Raw genomic sequence first — 6,763 nt, 5'->3', positions numbered from 1 at the left:
ATGGCACCTGTATACCTACGTAACAAATTTGCACATTCTGCACATGTATCCCAGAACTTAAAGTATAACAATAATAATGATAAAATACTTCCACTGCATTAGGAGATATAAAGTTACAGAAGTGATGAAAGCAGACTCTACCTGTCACTAGAACATTACCTAAGTGTTTGCCATTAAGCATAATGGCTTCTCTTAGATCTACACACACATGTGGATATATGTATTTATATGTTATATAAGATATTTATACAGGTATGTTATATGTAACTACCACTAAATCTATCACACAAACACCCCAGGAAGAAATATACAAATATTTATACAAGTTTTAGACAATATAGAAGTTGTCCTATCAAATGCTTTTTCGAGACACTATTGAAGTGATGATATGATTTTATCTTATTAATATGCTGAATTTTATTAACATAACTTCTAATAGTAAAGAGTTACTGTATTCCTGAAATAAATTCCATCATTGGTGCTGCTTTATTCTTTTAATACATGATTAATTCCATACTTAAGCACATTCTGTAGTTTAAAAGGTTTTGTGATAGTGGTGATGGTGGCACCTACAGTTGCTACTGTGTCCAAAAGGTTTATGTATATGTGTGTGAGTGAAAGTGTGTGTTATTTTCAACTTTAGATTTCAAAGTGATGCTGGTCCTATTAAAATATGAAAAAAATTGAGGATTTTTCTTTCTTCTGTATGTCATTAAAAAGATAGACAAGGAGCAAACCCTGAAGGTTTAAAAATACCTGTAAAATCATTTGAGGCCTGATTTCATCAATTTCCTCTATGATTATCCATCTATTTGGAGTTTTACTCCCTTTCTACCTGCATTTAGATAAAATATATTTTCAGATAATTCTCTGATCTGCAGATTCTTTCAAATGCATTTGCATACAGTTCTGCCAAGTATATTTTTCCGAGTCTTCAGTTTCTTTTACATCTCCAGCTATTTCCTCGTATTCCATTTTAACATTCACTCGCAATTTTCCTTGATTAGGTCACTTAGTGATGCACATACTTTATTGCATATAGGTATGTTGTTTTCAAATAACCAGTTGTTAGATTGGAAAACAAAAGGCAGCCAGGAAAAAAAAAAAACCCAATAGAAAAATGAGTGAATACAAACTAGGACCAGATTTCTCTGAATCAAAAAATAAAAGGTCTTAAATGAGCTGCCTTTCTAAAACCACAAATATAATAATAGCAAGTCCTTACAAGGGGCTTCCCATGTATAAGACACTATTCTAGGTGCTTTAAATAAGTTAACTCATTTGTCCTCACTGCATCTCTATCAAGTAGAAAGATTACTATCCCCATTCTGAGATAAATAACTAAGGCACTAAAAAATTACCAGTTCACAGAGCTGATAAAAGGCGGTAGTTCAAAGTGGGGACATAAAAGCCCAGGGAAGCTGTGAGAGAAGGAAATACAACATTAGCTTGCAGAGAGAAAAATAAAACCTTCACAGTTATGATCACAGAAAAATTGGGACATTGATAAGAGACCAAGAAGGAAAATAGACACTGTGAAAACAGTGAAAATCATAAAGTACAGGGCAAAAAAAAAGTAAAACAAAGAAAAATAGTTAAAAATTAATATAGAAAAATAGCAGACATAAAAAGCATATAAGCACATCTAAATATGCACAATGAGCATCCCAAAGAGAAGAACTGAAATGGTAGATCATGAAAATATTTACAGATATAACTCAAGAAACCTTGCCAGAAAAAAAAAAGCTTGAATCTACAGACATGAAAGGACATATTTTCACAGGGGAATTAACACAAAAGGCTGTACACCAAGAGATACCCTACCTAGTGAAGCTATTGGAATGAGAAGAAAGTAGCCATTCAGACAAAAAGATCAAGCTACCTTTTAGAGAAAGTTAAAAAGTAAGCAGGCCAACCTCAGACTTCACAGCAACCTTCAGTGCCAGAAAACAGTGGAAAAGTACTTGGGTTTTCAAGGAAAAGAAAACAAAAATCCCAAAATATTTTAACTTCCTATCATTTGAAAATAAATGTAATTGAAAATGTAGTTTCCAGGAGCTCTTCTTGATAGAAACTAATTAATACAAATTTTACTTAAGTAAGGAAGCAAAATCTACCAGAAAAGAACCAACTATGGATGTTGATTTTTTTTAAAGCATCAGACTAAGATTAAGTGTTAGGGTTGTGGTTACAGGACAGGTTGTAAATGGAATCAATCCAGCAAAAGTTGGAAAAGAAGGATAAGGAAGTGGGAGTTCATAATGTAGGCAGACGTCTTCATCTTTTATAATCAAGTTCTAATATACACCAGTTAGTTTATAGGACAAATAATGAAGGCAGAAGTATACTTAAAGGTATAAAATGATAAAACAAAATATAAATATAATCAACAAAAAAACTAGTGGTTGGGAGTGGTAGGGAAGAAAGGGCAATCAATACCACAATTTTTTCATTTCAAAAACAAAGTCATTCAATAAATTCTAAAGAAACAGCGAATTAAATATATAACATAAACTTTAATTTCACATCCTTATAAAACCTCTGGGAGGACATTTAGGCAACAGTTATCAAAACTAAAACCAGGTCACTGTAGAATTTATTCCTAACACTATGTGTGTTAGGAAAATATTCATGGGGACATCTATTATAGTCTTGTTAGCAATAAAAAGATCTGCAATTATCTAAATGTCCATCTATATAAGATTCATTAAATCACCAAATTCTGGCCCCTTAGATGATGTAATGCTCTACGGTTGTTTTTTTTTTTTAAAAAAAAGAGTCAACTCTGAAACAATCTCCAAGATGTATAAGTGAAAAACCTAAGTATAGAATAGTGTGTATAGTATGCTGTCATGTGAAAAAAATATTTTTAGGAAGTAAAACACTTATGTGTATGCTTTCATTGCCATGTAACTCTGAAAGAATATATACACAAAAATAACTAGTAATTTAGTTGACTCCATGGAAGGAAACTGGATGGGGAGACACAGATGGGAACAGGGCTATATTTTAACTTTTTGAATTTTCTACAAAATACATATATTAGCCATTCAAAAATAACAGCTTTGTTTTATACCTAACTTGCTAAAGAAATGGGCACATTTTTAAAAAAGGAATGGGAGATGGGAAAGTGGACAGAATTCAGTATATAATAGTATACAATTTTGGGGAGCAAAAGTGGCTCTCGAGAGCTATAAGGAATTCGGAGATTTCTAAAATCAGATTTGGTATAAGGAAAGGATTTTTGGCATAAGGAAAGTTTTGAGGTTTTTTTTTTTTTTTCATTTTTTTTTGAATGATAGAGATATGAGCATTTATCTAAAGGACTACCAGAGTAGAGGTGGGATGCTGGAGAAAAGAATGAGAAAACCAACGTGCTCCTGAAATGTGACTAGGCCAGGTGGAAACTGTATTCAGCTGCTTGCAGCAAAGCCATGAAACAATAGGGCTTGCACAAGGTGCCAGCTTCTTTTTCACCCATAGTACAAAGATGGACAGTCCAGGTGCCTCCACATTGTCATCAACATTCCAGGCCTCTTTTATCTTTGTTATACCACTCTTAACAAATTCTCAAAGTCACACAGGATTAGAGAACTGTCATTGAGGGATCAGAACGAATGAGCAAAAGAGAAACATTGCTGTACAGCTGCGTAAGTGTTTTCCCCTCACCAAGTGACTCTCTGATACATCTCACAACCTCCCTCCTCCCATCTGCAATAGGACTGAGAAATGTAAATCGGCAGTTGGGCATTCTGATGCCCCTCAGAGGAGGGGGATTTTTCCAGGGTAAAAGACCACCCTCCTCTACTACAACTTCAGGTATTGGAACACACCCCAACCTGTTTTTTAAAAACTTTTATAAAAGATACCAATACCAGGATGAAACCCCATTTGTCAGACCTGGACAAAACAGAGTTGTGAAAGCCCAAAGGAAAAGAGGCTCATGCTTACAAGTCTGAGTTAAGAACTGTTTCCAAGGACTTCCTAAAAACTCATGTCCATCACACATCTCCTCCTTTGATAAGGTTTATTACTACACAGGCTCAGGACTGCAAAGTTATTCAGGTAAGATGTTCTCAGAACAGCACTTGCCCAGTAATGGCATCTCCACCAGCGAACCGACAAGTCTGGCTTTGAATCTTTAGAACCAATTAACTCTGTTTCTAAGCAGCTTATGTAAATTCCTTTTTGCAAATAAAAGTTCCCCTTCAACCTTAAATTCACAGATGGCCTTGTTATTTCATGCAGTCTGGATTATAATCCTATTTCTATTCCTGAGTAAACACAATATATTTCAGATAATTTTCTCTAGTGTGTATATGTGTTTTTTTGTTTGTTTAGATTGACATGGGTCTGTCCTATTTGCCATAGGAATCTGAAGTTCTCACCTGTGGAGTTTCCACTGGGGGTTAAAGCCTTGGTCTAGGAGACTATAAGTAAAATGAATGGCAGTGACCATTCTATAATCCTGTGTGACTTTGAGAATATGTTAGGAGTGGTATAACAGAAAGATAAAAGAGGCCTAGTGAGTCGATGACAATGTGGAGCTACCTGGACTGACCATTTCCAAGTTGTTTTTGAAGAGTTAATGTTTATATAGATACTACCTATGTCCAAACTCCATCAAGCCTAAGATGACTTGAATTGTGCTTTCCTGCAAATACAGCTAGACTGGAGTGCAGTAGTCCTGGTTGTGAGTTACTTCTGTGAACTCTGACTTTGGACATGTGACCCCCATTTTCTGGGCCTTACCTCCCTTGTCTCCAAAATACAGCACTTTGTCTAAATTAACTCTAAGTATCTTTGTGTCATGTAAATACTTTATTGGATTAGCTAATCTCCTTGGAATCAAAGGAAATTAGTAATTCAGTGGATGCCACAGGAAACAGAAGCCTCAAAGACTGGGAGGATGAGATGGGTACCCATTCACAGGGACTCCCCAGGGGGCATTAGGATAGAAAGAAGCACAAAGATGAAGGCTTGGTCAATCTGAAATAGACTGGGGCTCTTAGAGTTCAGTGATTACAGAATCTGGAATAGCACTCAGTATGATGTGAGGTACAACAGAAAAATAAACACATTCAGGAGCCAACCACTGACTAATAAAAGAGCTAGGTTAGAAATGACATGGTAATTCACATATACACATACTCCCATATACATATATACATGCCAACATATATCAGACAATAGCACTAGAATAAAATATATTGTATATGTTTGTCAAACAGCCACTAAGTATTTGCTTAAAAATAAAACACTTTTAGGTGTTAATTGGCTCCATAAGAACACCATTGCAATCTCTAATTTTGCTTTGGTTCTAGCAAAGCTGAATGTATGAGGCATCGAGGTATTTAAATGAAATCATGGCTCTAATTGATTGAATGCATAAAAGCAAAACGAGGCTACATAAATGCCCTTAAAGTATAATGACTTGTGAATTAACATAAAATAGGAAAGACTCCACCTCAGAAATTCTCATGTTCTGAAGCACCTAGAGAAGTGAACCTCTACACAACCCTCCCCATCAAGTACAGGAACAATCTGGCTTGATGCTTCCATGGCTATTCAAAACTGGTTATGAGGAAAAGTCCAACCTCCAAATGGAGGCCACAGCAAGCATGTGCTATAAAAGGCATTCGCCTGTCACTAACAGAACCTGAACAAGTTTGGCACATCGAGTTTTCCATACTGGAAGTTCTCAAATTCGGCTGTAAGGTGATTATCAAGGGATGTTTTTTCAGGATAATAACTTTCCCTCTAGGTCTCTTTATCCAGGCTTGATATACAAATGTGTGATACATCTTTTCTATAATTAAGTAAACTGTTCCCTTGCTTCATAGTTTCTCAGCAACAAATGACGCCTGTATTATCTTTCTGGAGAAAAAAAAATATCTGGACTCACTTATTGCCAAGTAAACTCTTAGAAAACAGGCATTTTTAACTGATTATTCTGACAGTAAAATAACTAAGAAAACCCCTTTTCATCCTTTTTTTTTTACAAACTCCTTTATCACTGTTTAGAATTCTAGCTATACTATCAAAAAGCTGCATTCAATTTTTGATACTTTGTCATTTTGACAAAAGAAAAAAGTCTGCCTGGGAAAAACTGTTTAGTCAAAGGAAGTTTGTGGTATCAAAGAAAAAAATATATAAATATTTCAAAAAACATACATAAAAATACATAAATATGTATATAAATATAGATGGCAGTAATGCAACTGATAAAGACAGGAGACAGACAAATTTCTAGGAAGACAGGGATGGGTTTCTAGTGAAACTCAACCTTCAAGCCAAGGATAGTTTAAAGCCTGAAAATCTAGCTACCAGTTGGGGATAGAATCCACGGACAAGAGTGAGAACTTCCATCCCTGTCTTACCCACTCTCCTGATTGGTTCTTTCTGAATGATGCCTGTTAAGCAATTAAATGGTGACTTTTCGAAGCCCTCTCATAAACCAATCAGCATGAACTCCCCCATTCTAAGCCCACAAAAACCTTAAGCTTAGCCTCACAGACAGCTACCCACTCTCAGGTCCTCACTTATTGAGAACATTTCTTTCACTCAATAACTTATACTCTGTCTTATCCCCTCTCTGGTGTTCACATACCTTATTCTTCTTGGTTGTGGGACAAGAACTCAGAACTCACTGAATTGTGGGAGCTAAAGAGTTGTAACAGTCCTGCTCACTGAGCTGCAAGTGGCAGGAGTAAAAGAGCTGTAACACTCCTTGCCATCAAACTATGGGAGTAAAAAGGCCACA

The sequence above is a fragment of the Callithrix jacchus genome, chromosome 1 (genome assembly GCF_049354715.1).
Source record: "Callithrix jacchus isolate 240 chromosome 1, calJac240_pri, whole genome shotgun sequence".
NCBI classification, from domain to species: Eukaryota; Metazoa; Chordata; class Mammalia; order Primates; family Cebidae; genus Callithrix; species Callithrix jacchus.
The sequence above is the reverse complement of the archived record's forward strand: the minus strand, read 5'-3'. Positions refer to the sequence as shown.